Source organism: Phacochoerus africanus, chromosome 2 (assembly GCF_016906955.1).
Source record: "Phacochoerus africanus isolate WHEZ1 chromosome 2, ROS_Pafr_v1, whole genome shotgun sequence".
Classification (NCBI taxonomy): domain Eukaryota; kingdom Metazoa; phylum Chordata; class Mammalia; order Artiodactyla; family Suidae; genus Phacochoerus; species Phacochoerus africanus.
The window spans coordinates 93,265,363-93,280,376 of NC_062545.1; the positions used below are offsets into that span (position 1 = coordinate 93,265,363).

General features: G+C 35.1%; 1 pseudogene; it reads left to right on the top strand.

Annotated features, from left to right (window-relative positions):
* The first annotated feature begins 11,503 nt into the window (after nt 1–11,503).
* On the top strand, nt 11,504–14,126 carry LOC125120681 (olfactory receptor 10AG1-like; annotated as a pseudogene).
* The last annotated feature ends 888 nt before the right edge of the window (nt 14,127–15,014 follow it).

Sequence of the window (15,014 nt, forward strand, 5' to 3'; positions counted from 1 at the left end):
TGTTATTTTAATGTCCTGTTTAGCTATGATTTTCTATTTAATCTATTTTATTATAAACAAAATTAATGACCTGACCACTCAGTATTTGGGATTATTTTTCAATTTTTAACTGAATTTTCAATATAAGGTCTTTAAATTAAATAGTCATTTTTATTCAATTTTTTTCAGTCAAGAGGAAAGAAACTCTAAGGTGGTCTTCCTGTCCAGGAACTCTCATCAGGTAAGAGGCAGGAACATCAAGCATTTTTCTTCAAGAAAGCAGTTCTAACTAGAATGCTCACACCTCCACCTTTCTGGTATGAAAGAGAAAGCAGCCACAACTCATCTCTGAGAAACTTCCCAAATCACTCACTTCCTCAATATTTTCTACTATTCTGCTATAATCCATTTAATCTACTCTTTCATTTTTCTTCTTCCTTTTTTCCTCTGTTTTGCACACAAATCTCTGCTGGTTCAGGCATGTGAATATGTTAGGTCCAGATCACCCATCTTTATGCTCCATGTAGATTATAACTTTCTTTATGTTCTGTACATTTTTTAGGCTATGTGAAGCATATTTGTTTCACAAAAATTTATTTACTAACTGCTTGAATAAATTAAAAGTGAGTCAACTTGATTGCTTCTTTGGAATGATGCCCTAGGTGTAAGTGATAGTTCCTACCCAGCATTCAGACTGACCTCCTCCTTCTGGTATATTCAAGCATGTGTGTGTGTGTGTGTGTGTGTGTGTGTGTGTGTGTGTGTGTGTGTGTGTGTGTGTGTGTGTGGAGGGGGGAAATGGGGGTTAGAAATTATACTCTTTTCACTCCCTCTGGCAGAAGTAGCAAATTGCTTCCTTGTTTGCCATATATGTATATAACTTTCACGGTACGTGTTACTGATTTGAAAGTCCATAGAGACTAGTCCTTGCAACAAAGAGACACCTATATCCATATTCTATAAGCATTAAGGGAGGACAATGGTCAACATTTCAGCTACAAAAATGTAGACACTAATGGGGCAGAACAGCAGTTCATCTAAAACTTGGGAATCCCAGGATTTTCTGTGAGTTAGAAAGGGAAAGTTAAATAGTAATTTCTTGGAGTTCCCATCGTGGTGCAACAGAATTGCATCTGACTAGGGACCATGGGGTTGTGGGTTTGATCCCTGGCCTTGCTCAATGGATTAAGGATCTGGCATTGCCCTGGGCTGTGGTGTGGGTTGCATATGTGGCTCGGATCTGGTGTTGCTGTGGCTGAGGTGTATGCTGGTGGCTACAGCTCGGATTAGGACTCCTAACCTGGGAACCTCTATATGCTTGCAGGTGCAGTCGTAAAAACACAAAAAGTCAAAAAAAAAAAGAGTAATTTCCATCTACACTATTCCAGATCCATATTAAGGTACAAAAAGTATTTTATCCTTGCCCATTATATGCATTTCTCCCCAAGAAAATGTGATTGTAGGAAATGTCAAAATGCTATAACTGTTTCTTTAAAACATTCAGAACCTAATGACTGATAGGTGATACTACTAAGAAATTATTTCATGTGTCTGAGTCTACAGGACCATACCTTTTGTTTGTTTGTTTGTGTGTGTGTGTGTGTGTGTGTGTGTGTATCTCACCCTGCCACCTTTACTCATGTTTTATTCACTTATCTAATTCAATATAAAGTGTAGTACTTGGACAGATTAAAATTGTTTGTTGAATGAATCAGCAATCTTTTCAGACCAGCAGGCAGCATGCATCTAAACTGGATGGGCTCACCATTGTCTTCAGAGACTGTCACCTGCTTTATTCTTCTTACTGTATCTGCTCTTCATATAAGGTCTCCTCTCATCTTTGATCCTTTCTCTAAGTGATTCCTTACTCTTCAAGTAAGGTAGTGCATTTGAAAGCATACTGAAACTCAGGTACAAAAAACAGCCAGAGAACAAAGAACAATAAAACTTGCAGCCATGAATATAGTGTCCACATTACTGAAAACAATTTTAACCTTAACTTATTATTTGTCAAACGGAACAATATTTTATGACTATTAATGGAATGATCAATGTAAAACCATTTGCAAATTAAGAAATAATTTTTCAAATCCTGTCTATGTGTACTTACCTTCTAAATTCAAACTCAGGTACAAAGAGTTCCTCAAATCCTGCAACACATTTGCTGGCTTCTGACCTTTGGAAACATTTTGTGCTTCTATTTATAAAACTCAGAAAGAAAAATACTAAATTCAGGTAAATGTAGCCACCTTTGTTTTTTACTAAAATAATTTGTGTTTATTTTTCTGGTCTTTCAACTTTAATAATTATTTTTTTTGGTACACCAGCTATATCACAATACATTTAATACTACTTAGAGCAAGTTCATAAAATCAAATTGAAAATAAGAAACAATCTAGAATTAGTGAATGCAGTTCAGAAGCCTTTTTTCTTTAGGAGACATCTCCAAAGATAAAAATGAAAATATGCTATTATCTTAGTATTTTCAGATTCATTTACCATTGATCTTAATTTTAACAAACTAATGATTCCTTTGGCAGGAGAAGGATGCAAACCAATTTTAATAAGGTCCATCCACTGTCTTACTCTTTAGTTATATGCAATTAAATTTTTATGAGATATCCCCAGATTTAATATATGTAAACTACTTAAATACCTGCTTATCACAGGCAATTACTTAATAAATATTAACACCTAAGATGATGCTGATGATGAAGAGAGCTGTAATCTTTGGTATACTAGCCAGTTATATTACAAAGAAATTTGTAATTTTTCATTTGATAATATAATGATGAGAATAATACTGTCAAATCTGTCTGAATCAGGGTTTGAAATTAAATAACAATTACATCAAAGAAGTTCTCTTGTAAATTCACTAAAATGTATTATTTTGTAGGTGCTAAATATATACAGATGTGTGTAAAACTAATTTCTTTATTGGACAAAAAATGATTCATGGTTACCTGTTTGGATTGAAGTTAAATAGATTTCTTACCTTTATGGATTGAGTTAAAATACAGAGGGAAAATGAGATTTTGGCGGACAATTAGGAGATTCATATTCACTTGAAACAGAGTTTAACCAGTGTCTATAATATGTTCTATTGTCATAACAAAGTGTTCTTTACTCTGGGGATTAGCTTGTTCCCCAGGCCCCTTCCTAATTGAACTAAATCTTTCTGCCTGCCACTCGAGGAGTTGGTACAACAAGAAACCCTATCTTTCCATACCACTCCTTCTCTAAGTTATCTACCTCTCTTACTGGATTTTTTGTTTATTAAGAAATGCAAGCCTTGTAAAATCAGAAATGCATAATTACTTATTATCTACAGCGTAAACTAAGATGTTCTAAAGAAGATGCAATTGTACAATGTCTTAGGTTAAATAGAATTTTGATTCTCTGTCGTCATAAATTCAGACGTAGGAAATCTAGGGCTGTTGAGAGGCAGTTATGTCTTTTTATACACGAATCTTCCATCTCCACATTCACACTAGCCCAGCAGGCCTCTTCACCTCCTGGACTACAGAAAGCGAGTGGGAATAAAGGGAAGCACTCACTTCTTCCTTTTTATTTATTTTTATTATTTATTTATTTATTTATTTATTTATTATTTTTGTCCTTTTGCCTTTTCTAGAGCCACTCCTGAGGCATATGGAGGTTCCCAGGCTGGGTGTCTAATAGGAGCTGTAGCTGCCGGCCTAGGCCAGAGCCACAGCAATGCAGGATTCTAGCCACATCTGCAACCTACACCACAGCTCATGGCAATGCCTGATCCTTAACCCACTGAGTGAGGCCAGGGATCAAACCCACAACCTCATGGTTCCTAGTCAGATTCATTAACCACTGAGCCATGATGAGAACTTCCACTTCTTCTTCATTTTTAGTATATGCAAACTAAACACAGCATGCATGATTTTCAGTCCCTAAACTCAACGTTCGTTACGAGATCACACCAAGCTGGAATAGAGGTTGTGAATATTTCTCACTGCACTGCCAAGTGAGACGAGACTGCCTATTTCTATCCTCAATTCCCCTCCATAGTCACAACCTAAAATTCCAAGTAGTTCCTTCATTGAGTTTCCAGCCACTGGTGTCCTCAGCTTAATTAGAGCTCCTCTCAGGCTTAGTGAGCATGCAGTGATAGAATAATTTTTCTGTACTAACAACCCCCTACAAACCACACACAGAGACACACACTCCAAAATATAATGGAGGAGAATATTAGATTTAATTATAGGGAGCTGGAATAGATTGATACTTGTATAAAGAAGAATGGATAGAGGCATGGAGAAACCCACATAGAAATATGTCCATGTTATAGTTCCTGTCGTGGCTCAGCCGAAACACATCTGACTAGTATCCATGAGGATGCAGGTTCACTCCTGGCCAGCACTCATTATGGTAGGATCTGACATTGCCATGACTTGTGGTATAGGTCACAGATTATGGCTCAGATCTGGCATTGCTGTGGTTAGGTTGGTGTGGGACCAGCAGCTGTATCTCGATTCGACCCCTAGCGTGGAAACCTCCAATGCCACAGGTTGGACATTGAACAAAAAGACAAAAAATTAAAAAATGAAAAAATAAGAAACATATGTAATTGCTTTGGAAAGCTCTCACTAATAAAAGGTTATCTCTTCATTACCAATTTTGAGTTATATTATTTTTGAATTTATTTTATTTTAATTCTAGCCAACTGAAATATGTATGTGTAGGATAAGCTCATTAGTTTTTAATTTGTATTTTAATAATAACTAATGCTGGTGGAGCATCTTTTAATGAAATTATTGACTCTGTGTATTCCTTTAAGTAAAATATCTTTCAGTCTCTGTACATTTTCTAATCAGGTTGTTGTTTCTTTTGTCACTGTTGATTTTGAAACTCTCAGGAAGAAGCTGCCTTGAGTCAGAAGTTCTTCCTCAGGGAAACCTTGATTTTGCTTTTAAGAGCTTCCACTGATTGGTTAAGGCCTACGTTATACAAGGTGATCTCCTTTACTTAAAATGTATTGGTGTTAGGTATTAATCACTTTTACAGAATATATGAAAAGAATACCTAGATTATTGTTTGATTGACTAGCTGGGTACTATAGCCTGGACATGTTGCCATAAAACTAGCTGTCAGAGTCTATCCTTTGTCAACTTGACAACCATACAAATCTCCGTAGCCCGACTGATCTCCAAATAAAGACAATAAAAAAGAAATAAATCCATTTAGCATGATACAAGTATTCTAACATACAACCAAAAGAATGCTTATCCTTTTGCCAAAAGAAGATACAAAACTCTGGGGTAACGTTCATTCTGGTTCTTGATATTTTGATATATTCATAATAAAATAAAGAAGTACTCATAACAATTACAGATTACAGTCCCTGTTTCTGCAACTTCCCATTACTTGTAACTAATTGTGATAACTCCCTTCTTCCAACATCTAGTCCATATACCTTTGCCCCCAGAAAGCCCTTCAGCTGGTCATGGCCATGTCTTTGGTGGCATGATACAAAACCTCATTCCTGAAGTGTCTGGGCCATTAGTACTCTGCTTCGATTGACCTGGTGTAGTTTTACACTGAATTTTCTAACAGAACACACACACACACACACACACACACACACACACACACACACACATATATGCAGATTGCATATTCTATTGTCTAGAATAATAAAGACAATATAGTGGTGGAGCGGTAGACCAATGGAACTTAATTTAAAAATCACCCCACACGGATATGACTGAGTTTTGACAAAGTTTCAAAACCATTCAAATGATAAAATATATTGTCTCTAAAAACAGTGTTGATAAATTGGACATGCAAAACAAACCAAAAAAAAACCCCAAAAAACTGAACCTCAGTATAAACCTAAACCTTACACAAAAATTAACTTAATATTGATCCAGTGAGTAAAGACATGGTGATGATATTAGCGAAAAAAAAAGTTGTCTATATATTTTTACTATTTCAAGGGATTTAACCATATTTTTCTGTCTACTTTTATATGTCTGAATTTTTACATGATATTTATTTTTTCCTTAGAAACATCAATTTTTCATCTCCTTAGTCATCTTTAGTCAATTCACACTTCCCTGAATTACTTCCACAAATATTCTGATTTTATAAATTCTTCCACTTATGGTGCATTTTGAATTTCTGCACAAAAGTCTTTTATATGCAATTAAGAGATTAGGAACCATTATAGAGGTCAGATGAGTATCTAAATTGTAAACGTCAAGAGAATACCTGAAATTAAAGTCTAATAAAAGCGCTAATTAAAAGCTCAGTAATATGTAACTAGTTAAAGGCATTTGATTTTTTGAGTTTGCAAAAACAAGAAACAAAGAGCAAAGGACACAAGCACAAAGCACAAGAAATAACAAGTGCCTGAGAGAACACAGAGTAAGACTATCTCTGCATAGGAATGTTATGGCCAGAGATGTTTTTGGCTGCTTTCCAAAATATCTGAATGACATATATAATGAGGTAGTTCAATTAAAAAGTGATATGGAAGAGGTCAAATTCACACAAGATAGAAAAAAAAATATTTAAGGGGCACTATTTGTTTTGAAGGAAAAAAAAAGTTTTTAGAAGGTATTTGCAACTCCTAACATCAAAAAGTTTAAAACTGAATTTTAATAAAACAATATATAAAAAACTCTATTGATGAAAGAAATAATTTAATTCCAGTCTGTGAAGGTGAGCATGAATTTTTTCATCAAAAGTGTGATTTACATTTTAAATTGGTTTTCTTAGAAAATTACATCTTAAATATCAAAGTTCAGTAAGTCCAAATATTTACAGTATATTAACAGAATAATATATTAAACTTGATAAGTTAAACTCTATTGCAGGCAACATCCACATTTTTCTGTTAGAAGATAAGATAAATGATTAAAAGAATTTTGAAATATATTGTTAGGTTGTAACAAACATTATTAAAATTATTGAAGCAGTGTTGAAAAAATCTAATATAAGAAAACTTATTGAAGAAGACAGTAATTGATTTTATTTTTAATGGCTTTATTTTATTTTTTAATTTTTTTTATTTCATAATACATCATTTTTTTTCTGCTGTACAGCATGGTGGCCCATTTACACATACATTTATACATTCTTTTTTCTCACATTATTTGCACATGACCATCAATGAAATGAATTATTTCCAAAAAAACACTATCTTAAAAGGAATCTAAAATTTTAAAGTATTTCAAAAATTCATTGGTCTAATACTTTTCTGATTAAAGACATACTACAAAATCTGACGACACATATAACTGTCTTTGTCCTTACCCAAGGGAATTTGGATCCCTGAGGTCACTAGTTAAGTACAACAGAAATTGTCCTGTATCCCTGAGTAAAGAACTCAACTGCAGTAAAAAAGAAAAAGAAAAAAAAAGCCTCAATTAAAAGAAGGAAAGAATCAAGTCCTTGTCTACTGGTCACCTTGAATGATTTCTGGAAAAGAAGATTGTGAGTAGTATAAATTTTGGAATAGTGAAATACCACTTTGTTCTCCTCTAGGTACAATGAAAGGATACATATATGAGATCAAATTATAGCACAAATCTCGTCTCCAATGTTAGTCATGAATTTAGTGTATTTAAAAAATGGGCAACCATATTTTACTAATCACTAAGGTTAATATTTATTTTTTTGTTTATTTTTGCTTCTTTTTTTAGGGCTGCAGGTGCAGTACATGGAAGTTCACTGCCTAGGTGTGGAATTGGAGGTGCAGCTGCTGACCTACACCACAGCCACAGCAACGTGGGATCCTTAACCCACTGAGCAAGGTCAGAGATCAAAAAAGCAACCTCATGGATACTAGTCAGGTTTGTTACTGCTGAGCCACTGTGGGAACTCCGAGGTGAATATTTTAGTACGAAAATACTAAAAATACTAAATTACTAAAACTCGTAGGTTGTGGCTTTTCTCTCACTTCCTCCCTTGTTTCCTTTCTTCTTCCCTCCCTCCTGCCTCCCCACCTGACCTGCTCTCTCTCTCTTTCTTCTTTCTGTTGCTTAAATTTCATCCAGACCCTGATTCTCATATTGTTTAAATATCATTTGTGAAAATAAAATGTCAGTAGCCTTGGTGCTTGATATGGTGAATAATATTCTCCTTGTTGTAAAACATATTAATTTCATTAAAACTATTTTTTGGAAATTAAATATAAAATCATTAACACAAGTAGAAACTGTTAATTGGAGTCTGAAGTATACAGTGGAATTAGAATAGGATTTGTAGTCAGAAACTTTTGTGCACTTTTTCTTTGTGCCTTAGTTCTCTCAAATATTCTGGGTTATTAAAATGTTTAGGGATAATATATGAACCCAACAGAGTTTCTAATATATGATATCTGTCAGTTTTATAGACCAATTTATACTATCTTTTGAAATTGTAATAAAGCTATTCATGAATGGTACTCTTGGAAGAAACTGAAAAAAAATTCCCAGATTCAAAGGAAATATGCTCAATATTTTTATATTAAGGAAATATTTTATGCTACTATAATATTAAAGAGGAAATTATAAATTGGATATAAATTGCTTAATAATCCTATTTCCTACATTTTGAAAGGCTTTATCATGCAATTACTATTTAATATTCACAATACATATGGAAATAAAACTGGGAGTTCCCATGTGGCCCAGTGGAAGGGAGTCTGACTAGTATCTATGAGGAATCTAATGGTTCCAATCCCTGGCCTTGCTCAGTGGGTCAGAGATCTGTTGTTGCATGAGCTGTGGTATAGGTCACAGACAGCTTGGATCCTGCCATTGCTGTGGCTGTGGATGAGAGCTGTGTAACTCTGATTTGACACCTATCCTGGGAACTTCCATGTGCCATGAGTTCAGCTTTTAAAAAAATCAAAAATACTTAGGATTACTTCTTGCTTCAGAACTTGCCTCAAATACTGTGGGAGTAATTAATGGACTCAATTGTAGATTATTAATTTCTAATTTGTTTTTCAATTACTTGTTTGCTTTGTTCTACTTTGCTTTTCAAAAACACTCAGCTGTTAGAATAGGAGTCAAATTAACACAGGACTTCAGAGTTCTCCTGTGCTCTGGTGGGTTAAAGATCTAGGATTGTCACTGCTGTGGGCTTGGGTCACTGCTGTGGCATGGGTTCAATTCCTGGGCCAGGAACTTCCACATACCATGGGTTTCAACAAAAAAAAAAAGACAAAAAAAAAAATACAGGACTTCAGTGTGAGGGGAGAAGCTGATGTGAACACAAAGCACAAGAATGAGAACAGCATATTCTCCACAATTATTAATTAAGTATTCAATACAACTAATTTATAATGAAAATTGTTATTAATTCATAAATCAAATACTTTCTGGGTTATTATATACATTATAACCTGGGAGGATATACCATACAAACCTTACATTCTGGGGGGTCCCTTGGTATCATTACCTGTTATAGTCAAAAGTAACTTAGATTTTTGAGATGTACAAGCCTGCCATTAAATCTCAACAACACTATTTCCTGGCTGTGACCTTGGCTGATTAATATAACAAATATAAGTTGAAATTTACTCCTAAGAAAATGGTGACAGAATTGCCTCACAGCACAATCGTGAAGATTAAATAAGACAGTATCTGTGAAATATGTCTATGTAGTGGTGAATCACTGCAGGTACTCATTAGTTTCCTGTTTTTACCAACTTTGTTGATAGTTTGCAAGCTTATTTCAAGTAATGTCTTCCTCCATATAAGGCTATCTTCAAGAAGCTGCGTGCTCTAATACCACCCTTAGATGGTGGAATATGTGCAAGTCCTCTTATTCAGCACCATAAGTAGGATAACTGCAGAGACCACAAGGATGAATAACTTTGTGTTATTCAAGCACTTTGTGAATCAAACTCTTACAGAGTGCAAACTGGTGCTGTTGGTATCACAGAAATATTTGTTAACAATGTGTTTATTAGAGAGAAAATGTATTTTGAGACAACAGGACTTCACGAAAGACTTGGATGACCTAGGAGAACCTGATAAAGGACCTGGGACCCATGTGCCATTTACAGACCACTTTAGTGGAAAAGGTTTGAAATAGGCAAACAGGAATTGGAAGGACAGCCTTCTGCTTGGACTCAAAAACCCTTTGATATTTCTTTTCCTCCATTACCAGTTTTGAAACCAAAAGCATGGCTATAGATCCCAAGAATTAAAACTACAATGCAAAAGCAGTTTTTGAGATCTGATAAATATCTTTGTAACTGAGTAATTTATGACTTCTTTCAATTGAAAGAAACTGACTATAAGAATTGTTAGCATACAGGAGTTCCCTATGTGGCTCTGTTAACTTATCCAAGTAGAATCCACAAGGTTGCAGGTTTGATTCCTGGTCTCACTCAGTGGGTTAAGATCAAACATTGCTGTGAGCTGTTGTGTAGGTCGAAAATGTGGCTGGGATCCTGAGTTGCAGTGGCTGTGGTATAGGCTAACAGCTGCAACTCCAATTCAACCCCTAGCCTGGGAACCTTGAAACGCTGCAGGTGTGGCTCTAAAAAGCAAAAAAAAAAAAAAAAAAAGAATTGTTAGAATGCAAAAAAATCACAATCATCCCCAAATCACCTTTTCCAGCTTATTTTTTATATTATAACTCTATGGTATATCTAAAAATAATTTGAGACTGCTTAAATCAAAATATGATTAAATAAAATTATTTTAAAAGTAATAACAATAGAAAAAAGAATTGACGGAAAAGGATATTACAAACAAATTTTGTCAAACCTCTTTGTATAATTAATGTCATTACTTTTATTTTTAATTTATTTTCATTAACTTAATTCAAATTAGATTTTGATGTTCCTATCACAAAGCTAAATAACAAAACATCAGTTTAATTGTGGGAACAAGAAAACACAGCCATCTCTCAGCAGATTTAATTCCTGATAGGAATGTTTTCCGATGGAATTTTTTTTTCTTTCTAGGGCCACACTTGCAACATATGGAATTTCCCAGACTGGGGGCTGAATCAGATCTGGGCTATGCCACAGCCACTGCAAATCAGGATCCCAGCCATGTCTGAAAGCTACAACCCAGCTCACACAACACTGGATCCTTAACCCACTGAGTGAATCCTGTGATTGAACCCGCACCCTCATGGATGCTAGCCGGGTTCGTTACCACTGAGCCACGATGGGGACTCCCACTGATGGATTATGTTTTGTGAGATAATGAACTTTTTTAAAAAACTAACATTTAATGTCAATTTAGTTGTTTTGATAGGACTCATTCTTAATGACTTTGTGACTTATGAAAGCATAGTGTACAGACATATTTCATAGTTGAGCAAACTGCAGTTCAGGCAGATAAAATGACTTTGTGGGCTGAATTCTTTATTTTCACAGATGCTTAGGGACCAAATAGCAGAAGGCAATTTCTCTTCTGTCATGGTGTTTGTTCTGGGATTTTCTGAACTTCCAAACCTCCAGGCACTTCTATTTGGACTTTTCTTTCTTGTTTATATATTCATCTTAACAGGAAATGGCCTTATCATAATAATCACAAGGATGGACTCTGTTCTCCAAACACCCATGTATTTCTTCCTGGCAAATTTTTCCTCTCTGGAAATCTGTTATGTGTCTGTCACTCTCCCCAGGATTCTAATGAACCTTTGGACTCAAGAGAGAAGCATTTTCTTTACTAAGCTGTACCACCCAAATATGCTTCTTCCTTGTTCTGGGTGCCACAGAGGCATTCCTTCTGGCAGTGATGGCCTATGACCGCTATGTGTCCATTTGCAACCCTCTGCATTATGCATTATGCGTCCAGTTGGCTGTTGGTGCCTGGCTCAGTGGAATTCCAGTCCAGATAAGGCAGACATGTCAGGTGTTCTCACTGCCTTTCTGTGATTCCAAACAAATCCGCCACTTTTTCTGTGACATCCCCCCATTGATCCAGCAGGCCTGTGGGGACACTGCGCTTAATGAGATATATGTCTATGTAGTTACTGTACTGTTTGCCATGATTCCTTTTCTACTGATACTGGCTCTTATGTCCAAATAGTTTCTACCATCTTAAAGTTTGCCCTAAGCCACAGGTTGGTCCAAAGCCTTCTCCACCTGTTCTTCTCATCTGATAGTTGTGCTTTTGTTCTTTGGCTCTGTTACTATCACCTAGTTATGGCCCAAATCAAATCATTCTGCAGGAACTGGCAAAATGCTCTCCGTTTTCTACACTACTGTGACTCCACTCTTTAACCCCTTAATCTACAGGCTTAGATATAAGGATGTAATTGCAGCTTTGAAGAAATTATTACTTAAGAATTTAGTGTGAGGATCTTGAAGTTCACTTTTAAATAAATATGGCTCATAGCTATCACAGAACTATGATTTAATTTCACTCTTCCTATGTTTACTGATAGTGTAATCATTCACAATTATTATCACTTACAATTATTATGTATTTTCATTCCCTGCCTAAAGTCACTTGTGACTGCATTTTAATAAGCAAATTATTTAATTTGCAAATGCTCTATTCTCTAGAATAAATCCACTTTTTTACAAAACATTATAAATTTACCCACCTACAACACTTTTAGAGAATTTAAACTGTTAGAATTGTGTTTTTAAAATGTGTAGAAGAAATAGAGTTTTTCTTTACAATTTTCAGCTACTAAAAATATGCTGGCAATTTCATCTCTATGACACACATTATTTTCATGGTATGTTTACTCTAGATGTGTTGAGGGAGTGGACGCAAGACTAAATCTTAAATCATATGTTTAATTATGAAACAAAATTTATGAACAGAGTAAAAACCTTTAATTGCACCCTCTTTCTTAGTACAAATTAAGAAAATGTTTCCATGTATCTCTAGAGGGAGCTGAACGCTGGCTCTTGCTTCCCCCTTCTTCCAGAGGCCCATGGCAACTGACTATCAGAGATCTTATCTGGCTCTGTCATACTCCTTTAACTATATTCACCAGTTGCTGAAAGGCAATTCCAACTTATTTACTATAGCTCACTAGATTTTTCAAAGTTGCAGTGGAAAAAAAAATAAAGGCTTTGAGTGTTCTCACACCATTGAAAAGAACACATTTGAAACATAGAAAGGCAGAAAGAAAAGCTAAAACAAAGATTCACAGTTACTCAACCTCTAAATAGTAATATACACACATAGAAAATGTCCACTAAGACATGTGTGCAAATTATAATAAAATTAGTGTTGTAACTGTAATTAATCTCGCCCATTTTATACTGGCTTTTTTATTTTGTTTTGTTTTTTAGCCTCACCCAGCATATGCAAGTTCCTAGGCCAAAGACTGAACCCATGCCATAGCAGCTACCTGGGCCACTGCAGGGCTAACACCAGATCCTTAACCCACTGTGCCCACAAGGGAACTCCACATCCTGGTTTTATTTGTATGAAATAAGACTCTTTTTACCAGAGGAGGACAGAGAAGAAATAATCAATCATGAACATCCTAATATGTAAAAAGACTTGGGGAATTTGACGTCACATATAATTTTCTTATTTCTAAAAATATTTATAAGTACTTGAGGACTGTATCATTGAATAACTGTGTCACTTTTAAGGTTCGACCTCCTCTTGCAGGTATTTGTCCCTTCTGATAAGTTTCTTTTTATAAGGGGTTACACTCTAATGTGTAACCTTTGGTTAATAAGTTTGAATTTTCATTTCGAGGGCTTGCATTTTAACCTTCCATCAGTTATCACATGTGCCCAAGTGTCATTTTGTTTTATACATAATATTATGAGTGTAAATGTTATAATCTGCTTCATAGATTTTTCTTGTATCAGGGAATGTGAACACATTCTCCATGGTCGTGATGATGATAGTATTGGAGATATAATTAAGCTCTTGTTTGAGTGTAATTTTTTTCTCCTCTTAGATGAGCATATGACACAGTATAATGAAAACAGAACAAGTTCAGGAGCCAAGATAATAGACAACAGATTGTTTATTTCTGATTTATTTCTCAACCCTGCATTCTTGACTATATCAACTATTCTTTGTATCAATTTCTCTGTCAATAAAATGGTAATAAAGCCAGATATATTATCTCATAAGCAATATGATGAATATATAATGACGATTGTGGACCTAAGGAGTATGAGTATTGCTGAAAAATTCAAGTATATTGGAAAGGAGACATTTGATAAAATCTAGTTTTTGAGAGGATAATGGCTACATATTTAAACATGGAAAATATTTTAAGCAATAACCTAACAATTCCAATGCAAATCATTCTATACAGCTTACAAATTTCCCTGCCTTTTTAAACCTCTGTGCAGAGTTTATTCTGTTTTGACTTCTCAAGGTGTGCATGTAGAAACTAGTTGAGCTCCTGGGCTTTCAGCATCTATTTTTGTTTGTAGACATGGAACAAATTTATCTGTATAGCAACTCTTAGATCATGCTGTCTTCTTTTCTTTTTTATTTTTTCTTGTTTCCAGACAATCAATTTTCAAAACCTCAGGCTCTCTAAAATATACAAACAACTTATACAACCCAACAGCAAAAAAAACCAACAACCCATGGAAAAATGGACAAAAGACCTGAATAGACATTTCTCCAAGGAAGATATACAGGTGGCCAATAAGCACATGAAAAAAATGCTCCACATCACTGATGATTGGAGAAATGCAAATCAAACTACGTGAGGTGCCACCTCACACCACCAGTCAGAATGGCCATCATTAATAAGTGCACAATAACAAATACTGGATAGGGTATGGAGAAAAGGGAACCCCCCTGCACTGTTAGTGGGAATGTAAATTGGTACAAGCACTATGGAAAACAGTATGGAAGTACCTTAGAAAATTATACATGAAACTACCATATGACCCAACAATCCTACTCTTGGGCATATATCTGGACAAAACTTTCCTTGAAACATGCACCTGCATGTTCATTGCAGCACTATTCACAATAGCCAAGACATGGAAACAACCTAACTGTCCACTGACAATGGAATATTTCTCAGCCATAAAAAACCAAAATAATGCCATTTGCAGCAACATGGATGGAACTAGAGACTTTCATATTAGGTGAAGT